Source organism: Dama dama, chromosome 30 (genome assembly GCF_033118175.1).
Source record: "Dama dama isolate Ldn47 chromosome 30, ASM3311817v1, whole genome shotgun sequence".
NCBI classification, from domain to species: Eukaryota; Metazoa; Chordata; class Mammalia; order Artiodactyla; family Cervidae; genus Dama; species Dama dama.
In genome coordinates this window covers 20,194,833-20,210,100 of record NC_083710.1, presented here as the reverse complement: position 1 = coordinate 20,210,100, position 15,268 = coordinate 20,194,833, and the positions used below count along the sequence as shown (strand labels likewise).

Sequence of the window (15,268 nt, the reverse complement as noted above, 5' to 3'; positions counted from 1 at the left end):
TTTTCAGCATTCAGCTTTCTTCACAGTCCAACTCTCACATCCATACATGACCACTGGAAAAACCATAGCCTTGACCAGATGGACTTTGTTGACAAAGTAATGTCTCTGCTTTTAAATATGCTATCTAGGTTGGTCATAACTTTCCTTCCAAGGAGTAAGTGTCTTTTAATTTCATGACTGCAGTCACCATCTGCAGTGATTTTGGAGCCCCCAAAAATAAAGTCTGACACTGTTTCCACTGTCTGCCCATCTATTTCCCATGAGGTGATGGGACCAGATGCCATGATCTTAGTTTTCTGAATGTTGAGCTTTAAGCCATCTTTTTCACTGTCCTCTTTCACTTTCATCAAGAAGCTTTTTAGTTCCTCTTCACTTTCTGCCATAAGGGTGGTGTCATCTGCATATCTGAGGTTATTGATATTTCTCCCAGCAATCCTGATTCCAGCTTGTGCTTCTTCCAGACCAGCGTTTCTCATGATGTAATCTGCATATAAGTTAAATAAGCAGGGTGACAATATACAGCCTTGACGTACTCCTTTTCCTATTTGGAACCAATCTCTTGTTCCATGTCCAGTTCTAACTGTTGCTTCCTGACCTACATACAGGTTTCTCAAGAGGCAGGTCAGGTGGTCTGGTATTCCCATCTCCTTCAGAATTTTCCACAGTTTTTTGTGATCCACACAGTCGAAGGCTTTGGCGTAGTCAATAAAGCAGAAATAGATGTTTTTCTGGAACTCTCTTGCTTTTTTGATGATCCAGCGGATATTGGCAATTTGATCTCTGGTTCCTCTGCCTTTTCTAAAACCAGCTTGAACATCTGGAAGTTCTTGGTTCACGTATTGCTGAAGCCTGGCTTGGAGAATTTTGAGCATTACTTTAGTAGCGTGTGAGATGAGTGCAATTGTGCAGTAGTTTGAGCATTCTCTGGCATTGCCTTTCTTAGGGATTGGAATGAAAACGGACCTTTTCCAGTCCTGTGGCCACTGCTGCGTTTTCCAAATTTGCTGGCATATTGAGTGCAGCACTTTCACAGCATCATCTTTCAGGATTTGAAATAGCTCAACTGGAATTCCATCACATCCACTAGCTTTGTTCATAGTGATGCTTTCTAAGGCCCACATGACTTCACATTCCAGGATGTCTGGCTCTAGGTCAGTGATCACACCATTGTGATTATCTGGGTGGTGAAGATCTTTTTTGTACAGTTCTTCTGTGTATTCTTGCCACCTCTTCTTAATATCTTCTGCTTCTGTTAGGTCCATACCATTTCTGTCCTTTATCGAGCCCATTTTTTGCATGAAATATTCCCTTGGTATCTCTAATTTTCTTGAAGAGATCTCTGGTCTTCCCCATTCTGTTGTTTTCCTCTATTTCTTTGCATTGATCGCTGAGGAATCTTTCTTATCTCTTCTGGCTATTCTTTGGAACTCTGCAAAATGCAAAACTACCTTGAAAAGAGAGATGACACCTCCCCCTCTAAGAATGAAAGAGAAGGAGAAGGTGGGTCTTGTGAGAGTCGAGGAGTCTGGAGAAAGAAGTTCACCACCGATGACTTGGGTATCATCTCAGTCAACACGGGGCAGGAATCTTGGGTCAGGAAAGGATGCAAGAGGGTAGAATGAGAGATTGAGGCAAGAGATGAGAATCTCTTTGATCTAACTTTGGGGTTCTGTGATCTCTTTGATACTATGGTAAACAGTATGGTGAAGCCAGAAAAAAGCCCATGTACACAAAATCACACACAAAATGCTTGGAGTCTGTGAGCCCCAGGTTGATGATGCTTGCTGTCCAGAAGGAATAATATTGAACAGAAGTATATCTAAGAAGTAATCCGAAGCAAGCAGCTTGAATTTATAGCATTTCAACTCTGTGTTTCTGGAACTTTCTACAGCAGCATTCAGTGGCCGGAGCATAGCCCCTGATGTTTTAGGGACTGAGGCTGTGAGCATCCGGGGGTGGGATACAGGGAGGGAGGGCAGCAGGAGTAGATGGAAGGCAAAGCGCAGGCCAGGGGAGTGGCGGAGGTGCAGGACAGGCGTGTGGATGGTGGGGTAGGAGGTGGGAGGGGTCCTCTTCCAGCGCAAGCCATCAGTGGGGCATGATCTATAGAAAGTGAAAGTCACTCAGTTGTGTCCAACTCTTTTCGACCCCATGGACTATATAGTCCATGGAGTTCTCCATGCCAAAATACTGAAATAGGTAGCCTTTCCCTTCTCCAGGAGATCTTCCCAACCCAGGGATTGAACCTAGGTCTCCTGCATTATGGGTGGATTCTTTACCAGCTAAGCCACAAGGGAAGCCCAAGAATACTGGAGTGGGTAGCCTATTCCTTCTCCAGGGGATCTTCCCGACCCAGGAATTGAACTAGGGTCTCCTGCATTGCAGGCGGATTCTTTACCAACTGAACTATCAGGGAAGCCCCTAAGAATAATAAAACCCGGATGGGTCTACTGCTCATTAGCATGCTGCACAAGCAATTCTAAATACTGACAGAGGTAAAATATGTCTCCGAAAAAGCTTTGGTCTAACACCTAAACAATTGCCTGCCTCCACTGGGTAGCCTGGTGCTGCTGGGAGGCAGATGGCGAGATTACGACTGAAGGAGTGGCCCAGGATGTGGGTGAGGTGGTGGTGGTTGGCTGAGGTGGGCCCAGGGCTGAGCCAGTGCTCGCCTGGAGGGTTCCTGCAGGTGGGTGGTTGCAAGCAGCACAATTCAGTGGCTTTCATCTCCTAGAATATAGATGTCGCCTGGAATCCGATGTGGTTTTTTTTTTTTTTTTTTTTTGACCTGAATCAGCTGCTAGGCATAACCATATGTTTCACCCTCTTCCAGCATCATCTCTGCTGACATTTGCCTCTGCCTCAGTGTTCCGTTGCCTTTTCACCTCTTTCACTCATGGCATTTACTGACTTACATGTTTTTCTCCTCCAGACTATGTGCTCCTTGAGAGCCGTGGTTGTGTCTTACTCATTTCTGAATCACCGGTGCTGCTACCCAGGCACCCACACACCCACGAAGCCATGCCCCAGTGTATGTGTCTCTCCCTTTAGCTCCCTCGGAGGTCTGATGGCCAGGCTCCAGTAGACACAGGAGAGCAGAGAGCTGCTTGCCTCCTTAGGAAATTAGATGAGTCTCTGTTCTTCCTTATGAAATGTTACTTTCACCCCTCCATTCCATCCTGAAACCTCAAGGGGCGCAGACTAGGGAGATCCACAGCGATCTCACATACTTTCACCCTTTAGGACCATCCAGACATTATCTGTGCTGCCGCGCGGGTGGCTGATGATTGACCCACCAGAGTGGAAACCACCAGCATTTGACTGCTTCGTAGGGTGATCGGTCCTGTCACAGTGAGGCATGGATGTGTCTGTGGTGTCCTCAAAGAATTTAGGTGCCTCTTGAATTCCCCAGCCCCCGCACTGTATTACTTGGAAGTAAGGATGCAATGGAGAAAATGAGGTCCAGTTCACCCCCTCAGTCTTCCCTGGGGAGTCACAAGAGGGTTGACAGTTCTCTGTGAGGTGAACCAGTCTAGAACGGGCTGAATCTCCACCATCTCTTCCTGTTCTTCTGCCCACCCTCTCCCCAGAGATGGCTGCTGTAGGGTTCTGACCAAGACATTGTCACACCGCTGGCGAATGACGTAGATGGAGATACCAGAAGGGCTTGATCTGACATTTGAGGTCAGAAGCAAGAACTTTCTAGAGGAGAAATCAAAGAAGCAAAAGAAGTATAAGGGCAGCCTCCCCCCCACTCTGCCCACCAACCAGAGTACCCACTGGTGGGAGTCCCAGACCCCTTGCAAATACAGAAACTTATTGAAAGATCAAAACATCTTCAACTCACTATCAGCCGGAGCAGAGCCTCTGATTCTCATTCCTCCAAGGCAGGCTGGTTGCTGGAGCTACGCAGACTCCAGGCAGCATGGAGACAGGTTATGAGTAATGTTCCGTCATACATGACTCAAGATGCTAACACAACCTTCACAACCAGTGTTTAGGCTTCTTGAGCATTGAGCACTTCCCTTTGAAGATAAAAATTAGCCCTCAGGACAGGTGGTCAGGGTTTTGGCATAGAGTTGAGTTTTTTTATTCTTTTGCTAATCTTATAAAATGTGTATTCGGAAAATAAACCTGGTCTGTAGGATGAATTTGTGGGCTCAATCATGTCGGAATTTTTGTGACCCCATGGACTGTAGCCTCACCAGGCTCCTCTGTCCATGGGATTTTCCAGGTAAGAATACTGGATCAGGTTGCCATTTCTTCCTCCAGGGCTTCTTCCCTGACTCAGGGATCAAATCTGCATCTCTTGCATCATCCTGCATTGACAGGTGGATTCTCTACTGCTGAGCTACTTGGGAAACCTAGGAAGGAATTTAGCCAACCCACTGAATCTAGTCACTGCTGCAGGTGTTCTTGGTAGGAAACGTCTAAATAATTGAAATCTTTAACTGGGTTAAAGAGATCCCTAGTACATAGGTGTTCTATAAATAAAAGAATGAGTAAATAATATATCTTTCTTTTCGAGCCCTTCCCCTTAAAGAGATCTTTTTGTTTTGTTTGCACCAATGAGATCATTGTTCAGGACTCTTAAGAGGGGTTCAGTTTCGCCTGGGGCGGGGCTTTCCTAAGGAAATCCCTTTCAGCTGGTTTTGGGGACACCACCACTTCTTCCTTTGGCTCCTTCATTAAAAATGAATAATTTGTTTACCTCTGCTGTCAGAAGCTAAGCACCAGAGCATTGCATTCTCAATTAGGGTCAGAGCGAAAAGTCAAGGTAGTTATCTGAAATCAGACAGGTTTCAGTAGCCCAGCGTCTACAAGCCAGCTAGAGGAGAAAGAAAGGGAAGGAGAGAGAAAAATGCCTATAAAGAGGAAGTGGTAAGAGGCTTCTGAATTTCAGTGTGACCTGTCAGGTGATTTTTGCGGGGGAGGGGACATGAGAAAAAAAAAAAAAAACATGTTAAGTAAAATGTCCTTATAAAGACAAAATCTATTTCTTTCCTGGCTGATGATTTGTCATTCTAGTCACTTCCTGCCTTGTGACCACACACCCGGGGTTAACAAAGTTGTTCTCCAGATCAGAAAGAAGGGGTTTTCTGGTCACACGCCAGCGCCACTGAGAACAGTTTGGCTACCAGGTAAATTTTCTCTTTTTGTGCCTTTTCTGAGTGCTTACGATGTTCTGCTTGTTGGGCGGTCCTGGCTCCGTGGATCGTGGACTCTGCTTTCAGGGGACTAGAGATCCGAGCACCTGTCACCCTTGTCCCCGTGAGCTCTGCCCCCGCCCCAGTTGAAGTGCTCAGCAAAGCTGCGGCCGCCCCGTGTGGCCGCCCAGAGGGGGACCCCTCTGCTTCTGCGCTCGGGGGTGACTTCTCCAGCTATCCGCAGTTATCACTCCTCCCCGAAAGCCATGTTGTTTTTTTTTTTTTTTTTCTTCTCCTTTTTAAAAACTTTTTGTTTTGTGTGTTGTCGTTCAGTCGCGCAGTCCTGGCTCAGGCTCCGACCCCATGGACTGCAGCACGCCCGGCCTCCCTGCCCTTCACCATCTCCCGGAGCTCTGCTCAAACTCATGTCCCGGTGCTTGCTCATACTGTTTTGAGGTGTAGCCAGTCAACACTTGTGGTTTCCGGTGAACAGGGAAGGGACTCAGGCTTACATATACATGGATCCATTCTCCCCCAAACCTCCCCCCCCATTCAGGCTGCCGCGTAACACGGAGCAGAATTCCCAATGCTATACTGTATAGCACATGATTTTTTTTTTTTTTTTTCCGTTTTAAAACCAAACCATGTTCTGATTTACTTCTGTTGCTTTATTTCAGGGAGGCTGTTTACTGTGATTGTATCTACTTTCAAATGTTCTCAGGAAAGTGGATATTGATCATTTAGATGGTACTGCTCATTGGCCTGATGGGGATAGTTTAATTTTAGCTCCTGTGGTTCTGTTTTTCTAAAAACGAAAAAACTTCTTTACGGTACTTTAGTGGATATATTAACATCTTGAGTCCTATGTTACCGAGTGTGACACTGGTGATTTGAGTGATTTTTGGCGCCAGCGGTTTTTAATGGGTGTGCTTACTAGCCTCATGGAACTAGAGGCTGTCTCTTCTCCATTTATTCTCTAAAAATAAGCAATTTGTGTTGCTTAATTGTACTGCTTTATAGAACTGTCTGAACTACTTGATGTCCTTATAACCATACAAATGACCGTTAAGTTATGGAGGAAGGGCTTCTGTCTGCAATAGAAATTCTTATAAAGTTGCTGTGGGATATTTATTCCAGAAACTTTGTTGAAACTTAGTCTTTGAAACTTGTAACATCAGCCTTGATTAATTATCATTATTCAACAATATTAAGAACCATTGACAAATGATAAACATAAAAACCATTCAGATTGCAAATGGATTCATTTATCACCATACTTACCAAAACCTAATTTTTCTTAATTAAGTACATGCTAAGTTGCCTCAGTCGTGTCCGACTCTTCGAGACTCCGTGGACTGTAGCCCACCAGGCTCCTCTGTCCATAGGAATCTCCAGGTAAGAATACTGGAGTGGGTTGCCATGCCTTCCTCCAGGGAATCTTCCCGACCTAGGGATCGCACCCATGTCTGTTACGTCTCCTGCATTGGCAAGCGGGGTCTTTACCACTAGAGCCACTTGGGAAGCCCAATTAAGCATAGCAACTTGTTTTCTAAAATTACCTCCTCAGAACAACTTAAAAAACTGTCATTAAAACAAAGGTGGTTTATCCACACACATCTTGATTTTGAATTTGCATAAATTTATCATAATTGGTTTCTAGTAAATAAAATGGTTTAAAGAACATCTTTGCACAGACAAATTTGAATGGAATTAATGACTTAATGTAAATTTCTGAAGTTGTGAAATGTGATCATCAATATTGTTTGACACATCTCACTTGAATAGTTTTAAACTAGCAGAAATGTGGAGTTGAGGGGGAAGGATTGAACCCCCAAAAGAACAGATTAAAGATATACTGTGTTATGTTTTAAGTAAAAATATTGATGAGAAAAAAATGAATTAGGATGCAAAATTATGTCAGTATTTTCTTTACATTGGGAGGAAATGAAAATGGAATCAAGTTTAGATTGTTAAAGCATCAATCTGATATATTATAAAATACCATTTCTCTTCATTCTCATTCACCCCCAGTAATATCACGGAAGAATGTTCTAGATGTTGCCCTTTGAACAACACTGCTGAGGTGGGACATTTTATTAGCTATCCCAAAGATGCTTTCTCTTGTCACATTTTAAATTTTGTCTCCTTCATAGATTATGCCTTGAAACAATCTGTAATTTGGGAAACAATTTCAATGGTATTTTAACACCATTTCTGATTCCCAGGTGGCTCAGTGGGAAAGAACCTGCCTGCCAATGCAGGAGACGCAGGTTCAATCTTTGGGTGGGCAAGAACCCCTGGAGGAGGAAATGGTAACCCACTCCAGTGTTCTGTACAGAATCCCATGGACAGAGGAGTCTGGTGGGCTGTAGTCCACAGGGTCACAAAAGAGTCGGACATGATTCAGTGACTAAATAACAAGCTAATTCTTTTGCTGAACCCTTTGGGGAATGGGAGACCAACAAGTAACATTCTCATCCAAATATATTTATTTAAATTAGAGAGGACAAAGAAAGTAGTAATGACACTCACTATTGATAAGTACTTACTGTGTAAGCCACTCTTTATGCGTGACCTCATTTAATTCCCCCCCTTCTCCCCCACCCTCACACCCAACTACCTTTAGAGCTGAGGAGTGGGCTTAGTTGTTGAAGGAAGTGGCCCAAGGTCACTGGGCAGTTGGAGGTGGGGAGGGGCTCTGAGAAGCCAGGATTTCAGGCTCCATCCTGCCTCCCTGGAAGCATCTGTGTATTCCATGTCCTCTCTTCCACACCAGCATCTTTTCCCCAGATGTAGATTGCGATGGGTTTTTAGTTCTGAAGCTGACTGAAGAGATCTTGGCATTCATGATTTGAAGAGAGAGAGAAAGAAGAAAAGAAAAAAAGTGCCGTAAACCCAGAAGCATTTTCATAAGTAAGAGATAGCATTGTGGCTTTCATATAATAATAGAATGAAGAAGTGGTCTCTTTTAATGAATGCATAATTTTACTCAAGAGTTGTGTGCCTCCACCGACCTGCCTCAACCACTTCCCCAGCCTCATTTCTTGTCACTTCCTTCTGCTCTAGCTGCCGCCCACCATCTTCTTACTCCCCTGACACTCACCCACTTTCTAAGTGCCCAAGACCACAAGCCACCAGAAAGTTCCATGCTCTTTTCACTTCTTTTCACTCCAGGTGTTTTTCCAAGTGCTTTCTTCTTTATGTAAAAACTTCTGTTTGTTTTTTAAGGCTTATTTCAAGAAACGTGTCCTTTTGCAGGTCTTTCCTCCTGGTTCCTGCCCCCGCCTTCCTTGCCTCCATTGTTTCTTCTGTGTCTGTGTGTGTAATGCTTTGAGTAGGGCAGTAATTATGTTGTTTTCCAGTCCTTAATTTGCTGACAGTCTGAGCTCCTGCTATGTGCTTCCTGGCGCATAGTAGGTGCTCATGATCTTTATTCAGTTTTTCTCAGTTCCTTAGAAATGCATGGAAGTCTTTTTTTTACATTTCACTTGTTAATTTAATATTTTTTGAGTTCCCCCAGTGACTGCTATGCAAGAAGATAGAACAACAGTATAGTATTTTACATTCTAACATGCTTCCTTTTTGTCAAAGCACTATTCTTCATTTTAGAGCACTAAATGAACATTGACTTCAAGGAATTGATGAAACTGTCTGATGACTGTAGCCAACAGGCAAAATCAGTCTCATTATTTTAGTTTAAATACATTAACTGAGCTAAAACTTAGCTACCCATACCAAAATTAAGTACCTGATCATAAGCATATTTGATGACCAAGAACACAGGAGCAGGCATCATTGATGTTTCCTTATTCACTTTGCATTCTTCTCAGAAAATTCTCTTGTCAACTTCTCCTTGTTACCAAAAGCACAAAGGCCTCTCTGTGTATATAGGAGAGATGGCAAATGAATATTTTTAAAAAATCAAGTTTGGTAAGATAAAACTAAGAAATTTTCTCATAAGATTATATGTATGAAGAGTCAAAAGTCTGTGAAGATTATAAAGCCTAATGACTTTATGACTAATAGATTTTATAGCAAAATGACATTATTTATTTAGTGTACTTTTCAATAAATAATAATATTCAAGAAAAATCATATGTTTTATCTTTCCTTGGTTTTAAATTCGGCTACTTCCAAAAAAAACCTTTTTATTTTATATTGGGGCACAGCCAGTTAACAATGCTGTGACAGTTTCGGATGGACAGCAAAGGGACTCGCCACACACATACATGTATCCATTCTCCCCCAAACTCCCCTCCCACCCAGGCTGCCAAAGTGACATGTAGGTTCATCTAATTGCCTCCTTAGGATTTGTTTGTTTGTTTGTTTGCTAGCTTTCCAACTCACAGATACCATCCAATGATTCTATTCCATCTGCCTATTGAATCCTGAAAAAATAAAAATTAGTATGAGTCCACCAAAATATAAAACTAAGCAGTGTCTGCAGGTTCCAAGAGTTTCAAGTTTCCTTATTTTGCCAGATGGCAATGCACTTCTTAAATCAAAAGATTTCGTGTTTCTCCTTGTTCTCATTTTGAAGTTCTAAGAAGTTACCACTTGATCAGATATTCATCTTCTAGGGCATCTCCCTCCAGTTGCTGTGAACCCTGAGTTCCCGGGATGGCCATTCCCCCTTGCTTCCCTCAGTTCCCTCCTGATTCAACTTCCTTATGCTATTGACTGTTCCCCTTGTTTTGTTTGTCAATTTCAGTCATTACATCAGTCTTCCCAGTAATTTCATAATCACTCTGTCTTATAAGATACTGCCAACAGCAGATAGGGAACAAAGAATTTCAGTTCATTACCCTCATAGTAACTGCTAAGTCTTCCGTAGCACTATTTTGAATTGTTTTTCTAAGTGTTTTGACCATATTAATGCATTTAGTCATCCCAGCAATCCTGTGAGGTAGGTACTGGTGTTAGCTTCATGTATGAAAGCAGGTTAATGCTTCAAATATTTGGTATTACTTTACTTTTCTACAATTGAATCAATTTTGTATTAACTGCTAAATTCCAGGGAAGACCTCCTAGAATAAACAGGTAGCAGACAATGATGGTTATTTGTGCCTAGACCCTTGAGTTGCACTCAAGTAATAATAATGTATCCCAGATAAATGTGTCTGTATTATTAATTGTTTTTTTTAAAGACTGTTCTTTGTCAACATCATCAGTATTTACTCAGTCCCTCTTTGCTCTTGACTGTTTTTTCACCAGCTTATAGACCAGAGCCTAGGTCACAAAATATCTCTACCCCTAAAGCTTTGAAAAGTTCTCAGTCATAGAAGGTTAGAATACTTTAGCCAAGTGGCATTCCCATTTTCTAACTATTGTGATTGATAGACATGAATAAATTAAACAAGTTTGTATTTATACCCAAACATACAATCTTTCACAGTTTTAGGACACCTATATTTGGCCATAACTATATAATTATAGATATACCAAGCACACATATCTATAATTATGTAGTAATGGCCAAATATAGGTGTCCTAAAACTGCAAAAGAATGAAAGATTGTTTTAATTGTGAGCTGAAGAATCGAGGTAAAAAGTGACCCACTTACTGAGTTAAAATGAGTTTTGCTCAACTTCAGAGCCACGCCTGCCTCAGCCCCACTTTAAGTCGTAAGGAGGCTTGTTTCTCCAGTACGGTCGGTTGTTTTTTCTGGCGGAAGGAAAAGCTAAGATGTTAAATTGAGGAACCTGCAAAGAAAGCCACAGTTTTGTGGCTGCAACATTGGTTCTTGTTTTAGTCTAGCACCAGTTCCACGGACACATGGACACACTCTCATGCTCTCTCTCTTTGTCTGTCTGTCTGTATTATCTCCCTCTCCCTTTCCCCCACCCCCAACACCTGTCTTTCTCTCTCTCTCTCTCTCTCTCTCTCTCTCTCACACACACACACACACACACACACACACACACCTTCTTGACTGGCTGAGCTAAAATGGAAAAGAGATTATGGATTACGTTCTCCACAGGCAGAAAAGCCAAGACACCAAATTTGACAGACAAATTAACGCTGCGTGTGAATTGCAACCTCCCAAATAATTTATGTTCCTTTTTTTTTCTGGTTGTACTTTCGAGAGGGAAGTAAATGAATGAACTAATTACTTTACAATTCAATAATAGCCTGCAGTTGGATCCCTCAGTCTGGTAGTTGTCACCAGTATTTATCCAAACTGAAGATCCAAATGAATGAAGAAAAGAGGTGCACAAATGCATTTGTATAATATCTGCATCCTCTTCACTTTCGCCGTTCCTCAGGCAAAATTTCGGACTAGAATTGCATCTTTGTTAACTTCAGGTGTCACATTTTAAAATGTGGATCCTTTGCATGTCCTCGATGTCATCTGCTCACTTTACCTTCACCAGGAGGGCCAGATCAGAAAGAAGAGTGAAATATATACTCCTTATGGAGAAAGCTGCATCATGGAAGCAAAGAGAAAGTGAAAAGAAAATGAGGAACATGTATGCAGTTTTGCATATTGGGCCCCCTTTTCTTCATTTCGAAGACGTGAATGAACTTTCCCCTCATTTCCCATGCTTTATAACATTTAAGAAAATTTCCCTTTGACAAGATGGACTATCATGGGCAACTTTGAGGACTTTTTTCAGATTTTTCCCTTCCTTCATTGTCTTTTGAGATTCTTCATCAAAATATCCCTGAGTCCCTCTTTCTTTCCTGTGACCATGGAGCTAGACAGCTGGGACACTTAACCTGGCTGGTGGTTGCATATAATGCATGTAACAGAAATGGATTAAATATCATATATAATGTCAGGGTTTTTTTAAAGCTTGTGAGTCTCAGTATGTACAGTTTCTGTGCATGAGACAAATAAGCATGGTATAAAAAGCAAGCAAATTTGCAGGCAAATTTGGATTCCCTTTTCTAGTTTTTCACTAAATGTGGAACCCCAGCAGGTCTCTTAAGCTTGGTTTCCTCATCTACAAAATAGAGGCAAGTACGGTCTATTCCCTGGCTCTGCTCTTGGGTCCATTTCCTCTTCCGTTTCCCCAGTTTGTCAGTCTGTGTTCACATCTCACTCTACCATACTCACCGTCGATGCCAACTTGCGTGTGTGCGCGCTCTGTCCTGGCTGACCCTTTGCAACCCCAAGGACTGTGGTCCGTCAGGCTCCTTGGTCTATGGGATTTTCCGGGCAAGAATACTGGAGCAGTTGCCATTTCCTCCTCCAGGAGATCTTCCCCACCCGGGGATCACACCTACATCTCTTGCATTGGCAGGTGGATTCCTTACCGCTGAGGCCCCTGGGAAGCCCCACTGACTTGTTGAGCCCTTATTATTTGTGGGGCATCATGCTAAGCACTTGACAAGTATTTGCTTTTGTATTTCTACACAAAAACTGCCTAAGATCGATGTTTTCATCATCTTATGATAGATGACCAACTGAGGTTTGGGGAGAGTTACGTCCAAGGTCACAGAGCTGGTCAGAGCCCAGATTGACACCTTGCCTCTTTCCCATTTTAATATTCACAGTTTCTAAAATGTGTAAACCTCGTCTGTTTTCTTGGCTTTGTATTTTCTAACATGAATCACTGGCTGCTTTCTAATAAGTCTAAGTTTTCCTTTCTGTGATTGAATATTCAATGATTATTCCTAATTTTTTATCAGACAGAGATCCCAACTCTGCTTTTGATGGGTCTCCTGGTATACCAAACATAATTGACAAACAAATTAAATGCTTGGGGATTCGATGGTACAAAGTCCTTAAAATAAGAGTTGGGAAGGGATTCAACGAAGCTATTTAGTTATTTAAAATTTTGACAAAAGAAATGTTACAGCATATCCCATGAGTAAACTGGAATGGTAATATTTGCCCCTTGAACTGTGGCTTCCAACAAAGTGAAGATAAGTATAGTCCATCAAACAACTACAAATTTCTGCCTCAATTTACCTGCAACTCCTCATTTTGTTTTTTTATGAGAATGAGCTTGTCATTAGAGATTCCAAAAGAACTACTCCAAGGAACCCATAGAAAATGGGGTTGCCTTATTGAGAATAAATAGAAGCTTCGGTTGTTGGCCCTAGTACATGATTGTCAACTGCACGTTGTTTCAGTGTTTTTCCAAAAAGTGCCTGGAGAATTCAGGAGTGGATAAGAGATAGAGGCAGAAAAAAGGCCAGCAGAATCAGCGCCCAAGCATCGATATGCCTGAGAGTGAGGAGTCGTAGGCCAGTGGTCTTCATCACAGATACTCAGATCTCTTCTCGTTTTGTGACTCACAATGGATGTGGTCAGGCTTTTCTTAATATTGCTGTACATTTTCCCACTCTGGCCACACTTCCTCAACTGTTAGAAGGTACTTTCCACAGTATGTATCTCGGGCAAGACTGAGCCCAGAGCCCCTAGACCACTCAACATGAGATCAGCCAATACTATTGCTGTTGGCTTCTGGCTGGTATCATCTACTAATTCCACAGTTGCTTTTGAAACTGACTTCAAGAATTTCGGAGGAGAGAAGTGGTACAGGAGCCAGAGCAAGCCAAGCTAAGATCATTTGAAGATAATGCATAAGTGTGAAATCTAGATTTACACCCACCCATACACATAACAATTAAGTGTAAATTTTAGACAGTGACTCCACATAATATTTTGTACAATTTATAATGGAAATCGGGTTTGTTCCCCAAGATAATTTTGTAACAGAAGTTCTGGTTCTTTTTTATTTTTCTCCATCTTCTCTCCCTCCCTTTCCTCCCTTCCTTTCTTCCTCCTTCACCAAGCACAGTTGTATACAGCTGAAACACTTTTTCTTCATTTATTCTAACACAGCTCTGTGGATGAGCACTGTGACTACATTATTATTCTTATGGGAATGTAATTGCTTTACAAATGTTGTGTTGGCCTGTTCTGTACAATAGAGTGAATCAGCTATAGTTATTTAGTTAGTTCAGTCGCTCAGTTGTGTCCAACTCTTTGCAACCCCAGAGACTGCAGCATTCCCGGGCCTCCCTGTCCATCACCAACTCCCAGAGTTTACTCAAACTCATGTCCATTGAGTTGGTGATGCCATCTAACCATCTCATCCTCTGTCATCCTCTTCTCCTCCCGCCTACAATCTTTCCCAGCATCAGGGTCTTTTCAGATGAGTCAGTTCTTTGCATCAGGTGGCCAAAGTATTGGAGTTTCAGCTTCAGCATCAGTCCTTAAATGAATATTTAGGACTGATTTCCTTTGGGATGGACTGGTTGGATCTCCGTGCACTCCAAGGGACTCTCAAGAGTCTTCTCCAACACCACAGTTCAAAGGCATCAATTCTTCGGTGCTCAGCATTCTTTATAGTCCAACTCTCACATCCATACATGACTACTGGAAAACCCATAGCTTTGACTAGACAGACTTTTATTGGTAAAGTAATGTCTCTGCTTTTTAATATGCTGTCTAGGTTGCTCATAGTTTATCTTCCAAGAAGCAAGCGTCTTTTAATTTCATGGCTGCAATCACCATCTGCAGTGATTTTGGAGCCCAAGAAAAGAAAGTCTGTCCCTGTTTGCATTGTTTCCCCATCTGTTTGCCATGAAGTGATGGGACCGGGTGCCGTGATCTTAGTTTTCTGAATGTTGAGCTTTAAGCCAACTTTTCCACTCTCCTCTTTCACTTTCATCAAGAGGCTCTTTAGTTTTTCTTCACTTTTTGCCATAAGGGTGGTGTCATCTGCATATCTGAGGTTATTGATATTTCTCCTGGCAATCTTGATTCCAGCTTGTGCTTCCTCCAGCCCAGCGTTTGTCATGATGTCCTCTGCATATAAGCTAAAGAATCAGCTACATGTATATACACATCCTCTCCCTCCTGAACCTCCATTCCACCACCACCCTCAGCCTGCCCATCTTGGTCGTCACAGAGCACTACCCTGAGCTTCCTGTGCTATACCACAGGTTCCCACTAGCTGTTTATTTAACACATGATAGTCTGTGAACCCTCATCTCCCAGTTCATCCCACCCTCCACCCCTGCCCTGTGTCCACACATCTGTTCTCTACATCTGCATCTCTGTCCCTGCCCTGAAACTAGGTTCATTTGTATCATTTTTCTAGTTTCCATATATGTGCATCAATATATGATCATTGCTTTTCTCTTTCTGACTCACTTCACTC

The 15,268-nt window shown here is 42.4% G+C and overlaps 1 protein-coding gene and 2 long non-coding RNA genes across 4 annotated transcripts in view; 1 reads left to right on the top strand and 2 right to left on the bottom strand.

Annotated features, from left to right (window-relative positions):
• Positions 1–3,929, bottom strand: part of LOC133049476 (uncharacterized) — a 28,874-nt gene extending 24,945 nt beyond the window's left edge. The window contains exon 1 of the long non-coding RNA XR_009691332.1: positions 3,848–3,929. This is a non-coding gene — a long non-coding RNA (uncharacterized LOC133049476). The remainder of the gene's footprint in view (positions 1–3,847) is intronic.
• A 1,085-nt stretch (positions 3,930–5,014) lies between these two features.
• LCP1 (lymphocyte cytosolic protein 1) overlaps positions 5,015–15,268 on the top strand; it is a 59,076-nt gene continuing 48,822 nt past the window's right edge. The window contains exon 1 of one of the 2 annotated variants that reach the window (XM_061133493.1): positions 5,015–5,141. The gene's annotated coding sequence lies outside the window, so the exon portion shown is untranslated. Of the gene's footprint in view, positions 5,142–8,039; positions 8,061–15,268 lie in introns of those variants that run through there. The other variant, XM_061133496.1, reaches the window with a different exon arrangement.
• On the bottom strand, positions 7,741–10,954 carry LOC133049477 (uncharacterized). Its single transcript, XR_009691333.1, has 3 exons — positions 10,711–10,954; positions 8,896–9,026; positions 7,741–7,983 (listed from the first exon to the last, which is right to left on the bottom strand). It is a non-coding gene; the product is annotated as an uncharacterized LOC133049477 (long non-coding RNA).